Genomic DNA, 15,778 nt, shown 5'->3' with positions numbered 1-15,778 from the left:
GTGCGTTTCATCCGTGCCCCACGTTGGGCGCCATTCTGTTATGGAAATATTAGGGTTGGATAAATTTATCCCTCTGTGTGTGCTGCGGCCGCTCCCAATTAGACTGAGTATTTTGAGCGCTCATCAAGAATGGACTGTACACAACTGTGACAGAACAACATTCCATCAATACTGATACTTTATTGTACATACATAGTTTTATATTTTCACATAGAAAGGAGTGGTTAGGGGTTGTCAGGGGTGGTTAGTTAATTACCATATTGTCTAGCTCCTCTGTCATTGGTTATCTAAACATATATGGAATATTGTGATTAATGCTCATATGACTGCTGATTAAGCTGATTAAGCAACTAAACTTGAGTTCTGTATGTAGGACAGAGTTGAGACATCTGACACTGTTGGTCTGCCGTTTCAGCAAGATTCAGCTATATTCTAGGCATTATTTCAGACATCTGACCCGAGTTCCTGTTTTTAAGATGGAAAAACCCCATACAATCTGTCTGGCTTATATCAGTTTGTCAGCCATTTTAAACCATTGATTATAATGTATATATTAGCTGTGAGTATATGAGTATTTATGATTATAGAGGAGTATACATGCAAGTATATGTGGTATTTTTTGGTGCCTATATGCTGGTATTATGTAGTATTATTCAGTCACCATGTGATCTGTTCATGGTGTGGTGGTATTTCCTGTATGGGGTATTATTGGTCTTGGTATAGTGGATTGTGTTGTGTATGGTGGACATTTGTTCTCTCTGATATTTATTAGGAGAAGATTCTTTATTTCCATTAGAGATTAGATACTTGGATCACAGCGTCAGAGATACACTTACAGGGGTTCTCCTGTGAAAAAAGTAATTACCTCTCCACAGGATTAATGATAACATATTTGTTGGTGGTTGAGGGGTCTGACTGCTGGGGCCCAGTTGGCAGAATGTGGGATTTTTATCCCCTTTAGACTGGAGTGGTATGTCCGACTTGACCACTGATCCATTCATTCACTCTGTGGCTGTGAGTGCTGCTCTTGTGTTTTTTCTGGAAGCCCCAAAGAAAATGAATGGAGCTGCAGTCAGACATCTGAACTGCTGCTGCATTTTAAAATGGGGATAAGTGTCCTGCCATTCTTCTGATCGGTGTAGTTTCTAATGGTCAGACCTAAGCGATGACCTTTCCTGTGGAGCCCATAGATCAGTGATAACTTGTTTTAACTAGTGTTGAGCATTCCGATGCTGCAAGTATCGGGTATCGGCCGATACTTGCTGTATCGGAATTCCGATACCGGGATTCCGATACTCTTGTGGTATCGGATATCGGGTATCGTAACAACATTAATGTTAAAATGTGTAAAAGAGAGAATTAAAATAAAAAATATCGCTATCCTCACCTCTCCGACGCAGCCGGGACTTCAGCGAGGGAACCGGCAGCGTTGTTTGTTTAAAATTCGCGCTATTACTTGGTTACGTGAATTCCCGGCTTGTGATTGGTCAGGTCGGCCATGTTGCCGGGACGCGGACCAATCACAGCAAGCCGTGACGAAATTACGTCACGGCTTGCTGTGATTGGTCCGCGTCCCGGCAATATGGCCGCCCTGACCAATCACAAGCCGTGACGTCACGGGAGGCTGGACACGCGCCCATTTTAAAATGAGCGCGTCCAGCCTCCCGGCTTGTGATTGGTTGACCGCGGCGCAACCAATCACAAGCCGTGACGTCACGGGAGGCTGGACACGCGCCCATTTTAAAATGAGCGCGTCCAGCCTCCCGGCATGTGATTGGTTGACCGCGGCGCAACCAATCACAAGCCGTGACGTCACGGGAGGCTGGACACGCGCCCATTTTAAAATGAGCACGTCCAGCCTCCCGGCTTGTGATTGGTTGACCGCGGCGCAACCAATCACAAGCCGTGACGTCACGGGAGGCTGGACACGCGCCCATTTTAAAATGAGCGCGTGTCCAGCCTCCCGTGACGTCACGGCTTGTGATTGGTCAGGGCGGCCATATTGCCGGGACGCGGACCAATCACAGCAAGCCGTGACGTAATTTCGTCACGGCTTGCTGTGATTGGTCCGCGTCCCGGCAACATGGCCGACCTGACCAATCACAAGCCGGGAATTCACGTAACCAAGTAATAGCGCGAATTTTAAACAAACAACGCTGCCGGTTCCCTCGCTGAAGTCCCGGCTGCGTCGGACAGGTGAGTATAGCGATATTTTTTATTTTAATTCTTTCTTTTACACATTTATATGGTTCCCAGGGCCTGAAGGAGAGTTTCCTCTCCTTCAGACCCTGGGAACCATCAGGAATACCGTCCGATACTTGAGTCCCATTGACTTGTATTGGTATCGGGTATCGGTATCGGATTGGATCCGATACTTTGCCGGTATCGGCCGATACTTTCCGATACCGATACTTTCAAGTATCGGACGGTATCGCTCAACACTAGTTTTAACCAAAGAACCTGTAGGCTACGTGCACACGTTCAGGAATGTCTGCAGAATTTTCCTGAACAAAAACGGACTTTTTCTGCAGGAAATCCGCATGCGTTTTCATTGCGTTTTTTTTGCGGATTTTTCATGTTTTTTCCAGAGCTTCCCAAATGCAATAATATAGCAGCAAAAATACGAAAAATCCGCAAAATTAATGAATATGCGTTTTTTACCGCAATGGTTTTTTTTTGCGGAAAAAAACGCAGCATGCGCACAAAAATTGCGGAAAGCATTGAAATAATGGGATGCTTAATGTAAGAATTTTTTTTTAGCATTTTTCCACTGAAAAAGGCCAAAAAATGCAAAAAAAACCCCCTCGAAAAATCCCGCACATAACCTTAATGTAAAATACCGTAATTGTAGATCCCAGTTATGGGGTAGCACATTAGATGTGCGTGAGCCCCCTGTGTTTTACAGTCGATTCTCCACTATAATGGGGATAACGACTGACAGATATTTGCATATAGCTGTAGGGTGGGCCCCTAGCATCCATTCACCTGGTGGGCCCCAGACACCCAGTCCGACCCGGCCGCTTATCACTAGTTACTACCACTGCCAGAGCCCCAATCAACATGTCTTTCAGAGTCAGCAACATAAGGTGGCATTAACATCATCTCCTTAATCTATCTGTGCCCCATTTCATCTGAGAACAAAGGCTGACTGTTTATCTCCTCCAATAAATCAACTTAGGGCTCCATTTCACTTGCGAGACATACGGCCGTGTCTAGCAGGTTAAAACCCTCCTCTGGCGCCGGCACTCCAGAGCGGTGTGTGCGGCAGCATAGCAACACATGGAGCTGCATGCTCTGCTCCCAAGGGCTGGTGCCAGAGGAGGGTTTTCACCTGCGAGACACGGCCATATGTCAAGTGAAAAGGAGCCCTAAAGGGGTTTTTAGGGTGTAGTATTTTCCTTAGCCAAACTAAAGAAAAAGTTGCAAAAACATAACTTTTGCATTTTTTTCCATTTATTTTAGTTATGTTTTTTAACTTTAACTATTACCCCATTAACAAAAATGCAACATAAACGAGAAGAACACTTTTTGTGACAGCTGAATTCAGGATTTTGTTTTAGTTGCAAAAATAGCACTGCGGGTTTTAATTCAGCCCTCCTTGTTTGAACTGTGTGAGCAATGAAAAAAGGCTGTTATGCTGGTTGTTACTGGAGTATATTTCAGATCAATGAATTCAGTCACAGTCACTATAGAGGTACAGTAATTCCCTGTTTATCACTTGAATCTTTATATTAGAATTCATAAACTGACACTAATAGCCATTTTCAATCTGCTTGAGCATTGTAAGTTGTACACTACAATCAGATTAGGTGTTTTTTTTATTCCAATTTGGAATGAACTGTGTTGTCTGACTGCTGTACAAGTAGAAAAGGTGTTCATTGGCTATCTCCCATATTTTATGCTGCCTGTGATTGCCTTCTCTGCCTGCCTGCACAGGAAATTATGGGGAAGTCAGTACGGCAACTTCTAATTCTATTATGCCCACTGCCTGTGTCTGCAGCAGTGTATTAAAAGATGCTCGGTATTTTTTTACTTTTTGTCCTGCAAGTGTCAGGAAATTCAATTAAAATATAATCCTTCATGGATCAATCTGCTTATCTCTGCATATGATGTTGATAATAGCAGCAAAGTATTGTAGGAAAGCCTGTCTGGTCATACCTGAGGTCATGTGCTCCTTTCTCCAACAGGACGCATCCTTCATTTTCAAATTTCTCAATTCAAGGGTGATATCTAAATTCAGTGAGAACACATGTTACAGCACTAAGATAGGAAATGACAGCTGCTACTGATAATGTTTTATGTAGACAGGATGTGGAGGAGCTATGCCACTAGCTCCTCCTTTCCACCCCTCTACATAAATTATTTTCAGTAACAACTGTCATCTCCTATTTTAGTAATGTAAAAATCTGTCTTCACTGAATACAGATTTTATCTTTGAAGTAAGATATTTCAAAATGAAAGATCAGTCCTGGAAAGAGTGAATAGCAGATGTCTCTGGTAAGATATAATACAAAGTTACATATTTTCAACTCTATTATTGATTTATGAAATGAATATGAAAATAAAGGTTACTCTCAGGGGCGTACATAGATTTCACAGGGCCCCATAGCAAAATTGAGCAAAGGCCCCCCCCCCCCCCCGAAGAAGGGAGGGCAATAGGTGGCGCGCGTAGCGCGCAGAAAATTTGCATGTTAAGCCACGCCCCCTCCACAGCCACACCCCCTCCACAGCCACACCCTCTCCACAGCCACACCCCCCAATTACTAATTTATATGGCGAAGGCAATAAAAAATAGACTTACCAGAAAGCAGCATTGCAGGAGAAAGCAGCATTGCATTGCAGTAATAGATAAAATGAATTCAACCTAAAAAAGTGAAACTATTATTATTTGCCATCCCCAATACAGTGTGATCCTAAACATTTATTCACTTTAGTATGATAAACATTACCTGGAACTTTGAACAACAGAGAATGGTGGTGTTCCCAGCAAAAACTCCCAAACTTGAAAATAACAGAAAAACTTGGAAACATTCTAAACTTCTGAAACTTGAACTCAAAACCAAAACTGTGGCCAAACATTCCGCAAATATTGAGATGTGGCAACCTATAATGTAAATAACACAAATTAGTTGAGTGAGACTTTGAATGCCTTTTACCATGTGTGCATACAGCTGCCATTCACCATAACGTGCTTGTTTTTTAAACTAGAATATACCATAATGGTATATATTTAAACAGATATAGCAAAATACATTTTAGTGACTGACGTAGATATATTTTCAGTATTAAAATGGCCAATAAAATTGTCAGTTAACTACTGTAAAGGAAATAGTTGCCACTTGCCCTCTGCAAAATATGGACAGGGCAAAGTAGCTTCTAACCCCTTACAACACCTGCAAAGACATGTGAATGGTGTATGATACAGCTGTATACAGGTCTGCAAAAGGCTTAGAAAACGTTTTTAAACAACATAAAGAACTGATGCATTCATGCAGATGCAACAAATGGAACTTTGAAACCAGAACTCTGAAATAGAGATGGGTGAATTTTTTTTTTAAGAGAAGATTAAGTCTCATTGTAAAAAGAGGTGTTTTGATAGCCAATTAAAATCCTAGATTAAAACATTAACAAAACTGGCATTTACGAAAAAAATTACATTCCAGGGGAATCTGGAAATAAGTATGGAAAATCCACCCATCTCTATAAAAAAAAAATAAAACTTCAACTTCAACTTGCATACTCACGGAGTATAACAAACGTTAGGAAGGTTAGAACTGGCGCCTACGTGCTTTTGCTTCAGCAAATTGGTCAACAATGCCATCTATGTCAAGTTGGTTGGCTCTTGCATTTTCAATGCTTAGAATGGCAAGACCAGAGAGTCTGTGTTCAGACATTGTACTTCTTAGATAGTTTTTAATTTGTTTTAATTTTGAGAAGGATCTTTCTGCTGATGCTACCGTTACTGGCAAGGTTAGGAATAAAAGTAAGACTATGCACACATCCGGTAGATTTGACGATAGCAGGCTATTTTCGACTAACAGTAAATGTGCAAGGTCCTTGACAGATGTCAATTTTTGAATGTCATTCTTTAGAGCACATCTAAAACTCAGAAGCTGGGCTGGAAATGCTGGTGAAAGATCTTGGTTGTACTTTTTCTGCAGCTGTAATGCAGCCTCATATAATTCCTCATCTGAGGAAGATGCCAGATCTGCAGGCTGAAGTATCCTAAAATACTGCACAACCCGATTCATTCCATTAAATCGGTTTGACAGCTGACCTACAATGATGTCTAAATACTCATAGAACACGGTGACTTTAAATCGGTCCTCCGGAATGTGCAATCTCTCATCCGTACTCAGTTCATCAAAATGCTTTTTAACTTTTGATAATCGCTTACTTTCAAAAGCTGGGGAGATGCCCCAGCTGCGTGCCAACAAGATAGCGCTCTCTTTCGCTTCATCAAAATGATTTCTGAATTGTGAAAGTTCTTCAGCTGCATTCTTTATTAAATTAGTTGCCTTAGATAAATCCATGCTTTCTGCCTGCAGCATGGTTGACAGTGCATTAACAGTCTGTAATACTTTTGTCTGAAGGACAACCAAAAAAACAAACTGAAATGAATCCATTTTCTTTTTAAGAGCCATTGCCTCATTTATTTCAGTTTTTTTGGATGAAATAAGGATGATTTTTGACAATGCCATCATTACATCAGAAAAACGAAATCTTAGGGCAAGCAGCGACTCATGACGGGAAGACCAGCGTGTGGGACATAATTTTTTTAGTGTGACCGATGAACTGCTTGTAAATGATGACAAAAGCTCCCAACGTCGTATGCTTTCCCCAAAAAATGTATAGACATGTTGCAATATATCAGAAAAGTTTGAAATTTCTGTAATTTCTGAAACAGCATCTTGAAGAACAAGATTCAAATTATGTGCTGCACAGTGAACATACATAGCATTGTGTTCTTTTTCTAAAATTCGGGCCTGCACACCAGAATAGATGCCACTCATTGTGGCAGCTCCATCATAGCCCTGACCACGGCACTTATGAATGGAAAGGCCATTGCTGTCAATGCATTCCAGGATCTCTTTCTCTATACCAGCAGCACGCTGGTCATGAATGGCTTGAAATCCAAGAAAGGCTTCATGGATGCGAACTTTCGTGGCTCTCATATTTGCATTCCTTTCAACAGACACGTATCTAATTACTTGGCTCATCTGATCAGTTTTTGATACATCTTGCGTTGTATCCATGATCAGCGAATAGAAGTGAGCTTCATTCACTTGAGATAAAATCTCAGATTTTACTTTGGTTGACAAAATTTCTATTAATTCGTTTTGAATTCTGGGACTAAGGTATTTTGCTGTGCCCTCTGGCAGTTCCAGCAGTTCCTTAAGCAGGGGATCATAGAGTGCTAGTAACTCTATAATTGCCAGGAAATTACCACTATTGATTTTGCCAATTTTTTCTCTGTGACCCCGAAATGGCATGTTAGCCATGGCCATTGTTAGGGTAACATTCACTATTCTTTTTAAAATTTGCCTCCAGAAATTATGTTGATTTCTTAACTGATTTTCAGTTTGCAGGTCAATTGATCCCTTTCTTCGCCACTGATCATAAACTACACAAGCTTCTAGATGAGATTGTGAACATTCATGGCGTTGTATTTTGTGCGATAAGCCTCTCCAGTTTTTAAGTCCTCTGGCCCAAGCTGGGGAAAATCCTAATTTTCTTCGATCAGCAAACAGCCAGCATGGCTCACAGTATGCTGCATTTAATTTTGGCGAGTAACAAAGCCAAGAAACTGGAAATTTTTGACCTGTTTTCGTTATTTTCTCATAATACTTCGCAGAAAAGCATCTTTTATTGTCGTCATTATCTCTAGGAAATGGTCCTGGTGGTCTGCAAGGGCCATGCGTAATTATAAACATCTTAACAGACGAGTCTGTTATAGTAACTGGGAAATTTGCTCTGTCTGTTATGTATTTTTCACAAGCAAGGTTGATAGGACTCGTACTGCTATCAAATGGCATAACGAATTCTTCGCTAGCCAATCCAGAAGTGCCTGGCTGGTCTGCCTGTTTTTCACAAATATCTTCCGTGCTAGCTTCAGTAACACGTGCCATTTGCTCAACTGTACTTGCTGCAGGATGATCTCTGGATTGCGCCAGTTCCTGTATTGAATTATCTGAGGAGCAAAGACTTTCAGCCCTTGCTTCTAAATCTTCTGTATGTGAAATAGTAACAGAGCTCTCTGCAGAAGAAGGGGCATTGAAGAAACTACTGATTTTGGGCATTTTGGCATGTTTCTGGCTTTCCTCTCTCTTTTTTTTACGCTTCTGAGCACCGCTCAGATGCTTGTAGCTTGACATAATGGTAAAGCTTCTTTCTGTAGAAACAAAGCACATTCAACCTTATATCCCCGCCTCCACAGCAGAGCTTCATAACCTGGAAACCACTTGAACTGAAGAGCTAAATTCAGTAAAACCTTAACTTTAGATTAAACACCTGATCTGGTCTGTCTGACTGTAGGGCATCAATTGCTATGTCTCCTGGAAATACATCACATCTCCCATCAAGGGGTTCTTGCAGACTACCTCTAGTTCCGTGTAACTCAGTGTGACCTTCTAGCTGCAGAACAACTTAGTATAACCACTACTGAACTGCAAAAGCATTGCTCACGTTTCCTCCCTGGCATAATTACATAAATACACTGAATGGTCTAGGTCTGAATGGTAGATTCAGGACCCCTAGCTGAACATCTTTTTTTTATACTGCCCTGCACCACTCGCTGGCTGGGAAGCACTGTTACCCATATCGCCGGGATCACCACTCTCCGAGCTGCCAGGAGGCAGTCAATTAAAATCCTGTGTCAGGCTCTGCCCTGTCGCAATTCATTGCGCGGCGGCCATACACACTGGAGCATAGTTGATAGAAACTGACAATTTTGGCTGTAATGACCAGTCGTCATCTGGATTGGTGAAATGGAGCAACAAATGATTGACAAATGTTTGGCCTGGATTTTTGATGGGGCCAGTGGAGACCACCAGCTGGTGTAATCGGATGTGTGTATGGGGCTATTGCGGAACAAATGATCATTTGACTAACGAACATTCATTTATCATCTAGTGTGTGTGGCCAGCTTAAAAGGAACCTGACCGGAGACTGTACGCCGCATAAATCAGACACTGGCTCCGTTATTGGAGCTGTGAATGTTTTACTATGAACGCTGTTAAGTGTCAAAGCAAACACAATTATAAAAGACATCCTGGGACCAGGGCTGTGGAGTCGGTAAGCCAAACCTCCGACTCCTCAATTTCCATGACACCGACTCCACCAAAATGGGCTCCGTCTCTGACTCCATGACTCCACAGCCCTGCCTGGGACTATTGGTATGAGAAGTGTAGACCAAAAAGCAGCTTCTCCCCACCCACCAGGACTGACAGGTCTCTGCCTACCCTGTGTGTAAAGGGAGAGACTTGTAAGTCTAGACAAGAGGAGAGGGCAGAAGCTGCAGGGGACCCGCCTCTGGGACTAGTCATCTGAGATTCATGGACCCTACTCGGCTTTTAAAATTAGGTTCTCCCTGAAACTCTGCAGCGTTACAAAGGAAACAATACACGGCTGATTCATACCGCACAGTTTGGGCAGCAGGAATACACTGTCACGTTTACGCTGAAGGGCTTATCCAGGACTTATATCAATGATGATCTGTAAAATATGTGATCTATCTCAGATCAGTGCGGAATAAACTGCAAGACACGGAAGTGACCACTAGATGTAAGAAACTGCTGATCAGCTCCGTACATGGTCTTCATACTGCCAGGGCTTGGGATCACATCAGCTGGTTACTGGGGGTGCGGGTTTTGGACGCCCCCTACTGATCTAATATTAATAACCATCAATATGTTCGTGCCAGACAACCCCTTTAAGGATGCGGATGGGTAGAGGCCTCCCTAAATGTCTTCCTTAAGTATCGCTTTAAGCAATTTGTTTAGTGAAACAAGATCATCTTTAGTTACAAGACCACACATTAGTATATTATATAACTATATACTGATCTACTGGAAGCTACAGACGGACAACACCGAAGTCTCGGATATCATAACAGCAATGTAGGAAAATGCAACAAGTGCACACATGACAGGTAAGCTAGCGCCAGCTCACCGGGGGGAACAATTTGCTGCCCTAATCCCGCATATAGGGAGCCCGGTAAAGCAGCGGGACTCATAGGTTTGTCTACGGGCTCACTGGTCAGTCTACGGGCTCACTGGTCAGTCTACGGGCTCACTGGTCAGTCTACGGGCTCACTGGTCCGTCTACGGGCTCACTGGTCAGTCTACGGGCTCACTGGTCCGTCTACGGGATCACTGGCCCGTCTACGGGCTCACTGGTCCGTCTACGGGATCACTGGTCAGTCTACGGGATCACTGGTCCGTCATTTTGGCATCTAGCAACTGGAACAAAGATTTAACTTATTAGGCCAGCCCCCTATAGATCACCCGGGTCACGGCCAGTAGCTTATAAGTGCTCGCCGGACAATCCAGCCCCCCTGAAACCCCCAAATATACTGGATGCCAAACAGCAGCAACAATATCCCCTGCTGCTCCTTCACAGTCCAGGGCTTTTATTTTCTGCCATTTATTTACATGGGAGGATGGAGGTGAGCACAAAACCACAGGCTATTATTCTATACATTATCACTACTACATACACAGCCATTATATTAGACATTATTACTACAGACATGATATATATTATTACAGACAATGTTATATTATCACACACACTGAAGACGAAGCTGCAGACCATCCCCAACATAAGGAACCAATGGTGGAATAATATTCATACAATCGCCTCTGTCTGCAGCAAACAACACAGGACTCCTATAAGAAAAGCCCCTCACTGATGCCACAGAAGCCCCCATTGTCTGCCCCCCAGGGAGGGGATCAGTATGCAGCAGCCTGTGCGGCACAATGTGACTGGGGGGCAGCATCAGCTCCATGTATGATACAGCCCCCACCTGACCGCTGCCTCCATCACTGGCGGTGAGCGCTGCGCACGGTCTCCCGCATGATTAACCCCTTGTCTCCCCGCCTGTGAGCAGCGCTCTCCTGCTCTGGCACGCGGCATGTGTGCTCCGAGCCCATCAATAACCTGCGATGCACAGGCTGGTGACGGCACACCGACGCCCCGGGCTCTCACCTGTGTAATGGCTGCGGGCTGCTCCGGGGGTTCAGGGTCCCATGGTCCGGCGGCTGCTCCACTGCACGGGGGCGCGCACAGAGAAACAACACAGGCGCGACCCCGACAGCCTCCGCCAATCAGAGAGGGGGATTGTCTCAGACCACGCCCACCTGCTCACCTTGGTGCCAGAGCAGTGCAGCTACATGTCTGCAATACACAGGGCCGGGGAGTAACGCTGCCTGTAATGTATCATATATACTGGGGTCATAATCATATACTGGGGTCATAATCAGGAGCGAGCAGCCGTCGGTCGCAAAGGGTGCACGGTGACGTCACTTCCGGTCGCTCGGAAATGAGATCACCGCGCCCCCTATGTGACCTTCCCCCTCCAACTGCAGCGCAGCACCGTGGGGAAGCTTCCTGCTTCCCCACACGCTCATCTCCGACAGGGCCCGACAGCAAAGCCCTGTCGGCTCTCTCGCGCGCGCGCCCCCCCCCCCCCCCGGGACGACTGGTCCCCGACCCGAGCAAAAAAAAATTAACACAAAAAAAAAAAAAAAATAGGTGGCGTACACACCATGGGGCCGGGCAGCACCGGGCCCCCCCGGCCGTGGGGCCCGGATGCGGCGGCACCCGTCGCATACATGGTGTGTACGCCACTGGTTACTCTTTAACCCCTTAGTGACCGGGCAAACATCAGGACCACACAATCATGATGATCTCAGGGTGCCGATGGGGTTAAACAAGAAGCCCCCACACTCTGTTAACTATTTATAATGATGTACATTGCTATGTAGAGAAGAAGCAGGCACAGCGCATATATATATAAAGATCATGATGAAGGGGTGCTACCACTATGCCCGTGTGTGTACTGCAACCAACAAGAGAAAAAGAAGGCGCAAACAATGGTGCACACCACTAGATAAAGTGTGAAACAGGCTTTATTGGGTAAACAATCAGTGCAAACATTAAAATCATCTAAAATCACATAAAGAGTGAAACATAGTTAAGACTGACAGTTTAGGCATGATAGTAAATATGAAGACACAAAAGAGCACAGTGAGGTCAAAAATACTCTGTTGTAAAAAAAAAAAAAATCACAGTAATCAGCAAGTGCTAGTCAAAAGATGTAAAGAAAACAGGGTATTTAGTTGATACGTTTTTTTGCAAAAAATGTATACTAAGCTGCTCCACCAAATCGTCAAGGTATACCCTTATAGAGCAGTCCTAACTAATGTATAGAATCCCTATCTGATGTATTTTTTTTTTTTACAACAGAGTATTTTTGACCTCACTGTGCTCTTTTGTGTCTTCAAGTTTTCTGGTGGTGTGAACAGGTTCCTACAGACTTGTTCAATGTGCAAGTGGCTCATGTGTTTCTGGTTCTATGATAGTAAATATGTAACAATAGAAAAACCTCTGGGCCCAGATTGACAATGCTACAGTGAGCCCAGTATATAAACTGGAAAAATGTGCTAGATTTATTTGAAAGAGAATATGACAAAAGGGGGGGATGATTTCAGGTGCTTAACATAACATGCCATTAAATAGTCACATACATAGACAAAAATATTTAATCATCCCAGATGACAGTTTACTGAGATAAAAGTAACAACAGTAAAAATATGTCTGTTCTATAGTGCAAATTGGTAAGGATAATGCTTATCAAAATTCTAAGGACTAAGAAATACCATGTTTCTATAATAAGACCATGATAACCTGTGTGCCCTAAAACAGGTGATAGTAGCATGTATATCAAAGCAAACTATACTTACCCAGGCCAGTGAGGGGTAGGAACTATGCCACGTCCCAACGAGTATTGCTATGCCATATAGCTTCGTCAGGGGAAGTAAGTACTGTGTGTGTTAAGGGTCGAGTTCCCGCCTCTGCACAGGGGGAATCTCGGGCCATCTCCGCTGCGGTCTCCCATTCTTCTCCTGCCACAGTGGAGCCTGCTCAGCGGAGACGTCGGTCCCAGCGTCTTGCTCAGTCCCTCTCTGTACAAAGAGTTACTGCTGCTTTTCCTGCTTCTGCCATTAAAGTCAGTGCTGGGCAGCGGCGAGCAGACGCTTCTGGGACAAAGTCCTGCTTTTCTCGTTCTGACCATGCCCAGAGTAAGATCTCTCAGTGGGGATCAAGGGTCACATGGTCAGATACTGCAGCTAAGTCCATTGGTCCTTTCAGGAAGGTCCTGTAGGTGCTAGGAATAAGTCCTGCTCTGCACACACTGAGCATGCTGTTGTGAACTCTGTTTTCGGGCTCCCTCTTGTGGTCACAGGTGGTATTGTGTGAGTTTTGTTTTTGGGCTCCCCCTGGTGGCTTTGTTTGTTATCCTGTGGATCTGTGGCTGAATCAGCTGCCTCGTCATGCACTAGGGAGTTTCCTATTTAGCTCTGCTTCACCTCCACTTGTTGCCGGCTGTCGATGTATTCAGTGCTATTCTGATCTCCCCTGATTATCTTCGTTTTCAGTCTCTTTTGGAGAAGCTAAGTTTCTGTTTGATTGTTTTTTGCTCATCAGTCTGCAATATGATTTCAGTGTATGATGAGTTTAATCCAGCTTGCTAATATGTGAGTTCTTGCTGCTGGTAAGCTCTGGGGTACGGAGTTGCTTCCCCCGCACCGTTAGTTGGTGCGGGGGCTAGAGCAATCTCTGCGTGGATATTTTGCTTAGGGTTTTCTATTGACCGCACAGCTCCCTTCCTATTTTCTGCTATCTAGTGTTAGCGGGCCTCATTTGCTAAATCTATTTCATCTCTGCGTTTGTGCTTTCCCCTTAACTCACCGTTAATATTTGTGGGGGGCTTTTCTATATCTTTGGGGTCATTTCTCTGAGGCAAGTAAGGACTTACTTTCCCTCTAGGAATAGGTAGTTTCTCAGGCCGTGAAGAGACATCTAGGATTTCCAGGTAACGTTCCACGGCTGCCTATAGTTGTTTGCGGATAGGATCAGGTTGCGGTCAATCCAGATACCACTTCCCCAGAGCTGGTCGTCGGTTTAGTTACTTAGCTAGTCAAACTTGCGATCCTTGCCACTAGGATCATAACAGTACAGCCGGCCAGAAAGTGTTAATTGCATGGCAGAAGCAGGAGAAGAGAAGCCTTGAGGATATTTTTTTTTTTTTTTGCTGCCGTGTGTCTAGCTGCTGTGTGTCTAGCTTCTCTCCTCCTCTTAATCTTGGTGTGGCTCTGAGTTCAGCTGCTGACATGGATATCCAGAGTTTGGCCTCCAGTGTAGATCATCTTGCTGCAAGGGTACAAAGTATTCAGGATTTTGTTGTTCACAGTCCTATGTCAGAGCCTAGAATACCTATTCCGGAGTTGTTTTCTGGAGATAGATCTAGGTTCCTGAATTTTAAGAACAATTGTAAATTGTTTCTTTCTTTGAAACCTCATTCCTCTGGTGATTCCGTTCAGCAAGTTAAGATTATTATTTCTTTTTTGCGCGGCGACCCTCAAGATTGGGCCTTCGCATTGGCGCCAGGGGATCCTGCATTGCTCAGTGTGGATGCGTTTTTTCTGGCCCTTGGATTGCTCTATGAGGAACCTAATCTTGAGAACCAGGCTGAAAAAGCTTTGTTGGCCCTCTCTCAGGGGCAAGATGAAGCAGAGGTGTATTGCCAGAAATTTCGGAAATGGTCGGTGCTTACTCAATGGAATGAGTGTGCCCTGGCTGCAAATTTCAGAAAGGGTCTTTCTGAAGCCATTAAGAATGTCATGGTGGGGTTCCCTACGCCTGCAGGTCTGAATGAGTCAATGACTCTGGCCATTCAGATTGATCGGCGTTTGCGGGAGCGCAAACCTGCGCACCATTTGGCGGTGTCTTCTGAACAGACACCTGAGTCTATGCAATGTGATAGAATTCTGACCAGAAGTGAACGGCAAAATTATAGACGGCAAAATGGGTTGTGCTTTTATTGTGGTGACTCAGCTCATGTTATCTCAGCATGCTCTAAGCGCACAAAAAAGATTTATAAATCTGTCACCATCGGTACTTTACAGCCTAAGTTCATTTTGTCTGTTACCCTGATTTGTTCCCTGTCATCTTACCCGGTTATGGCTTTTGTAGATTCAGGTGCTGCCCTGAGCCTGATGGATTTGTCATTTGCCCGGCGCTGTGGTTTTGTTTTGGAGCCTTTAAAATTCCCTATTCCACTAAGGGGTATTGATGCTACACCATTGGCTATGAATAAACCTCAGTACTGGACGCAAGTGACCATGTGCATGACTCCTGTTCATCAGGAGGTGATTCGCTTTCTTGTTCTGCATAATTTGCATGATGTTGTCGTGTTGGGTCTGCCATGGTTGCAGACTCATAATCCAGTCCTGGATTGGAAAGCAATGTCTGTGTCAAGTTGGGGTTGCCAGGGAATTCATGGTGACGCTCCTGTGGTGTCAATTGCTTCATCCACTCCTTCTAAAGTCCCTGCGTTTTTGTCGGACTACCAGGATGTATTTGATGAGCCCAAACTCAGTTCTCTACCTCCTCATAGGGATTGTGATTGTGCTATAAATTTGATTCCTGGTAGAAAGTTTCCTAAGGGACAACTTTTCAATTTGTCAGTGCCGGAGCATGCTGCTATGCGGAG

Source organism: Ranitomeya variabilis, chromosome 5, assembly GCF_051348905.1.
Source record: "Ranitomeya variabilis isolate aRanVar5 chromosome 5, aRanVar5.hap1, whole genome shotgun sequence".
Lineage (NCBI taxonomy): Eukaryota > Metazoa > Chordata > Amphibia > Anura > Dendrobatidae > Ranitomeya > Ranitomeya variabilis.
This window is presented reverse-complemented; position numbering follows the sequence as displayed.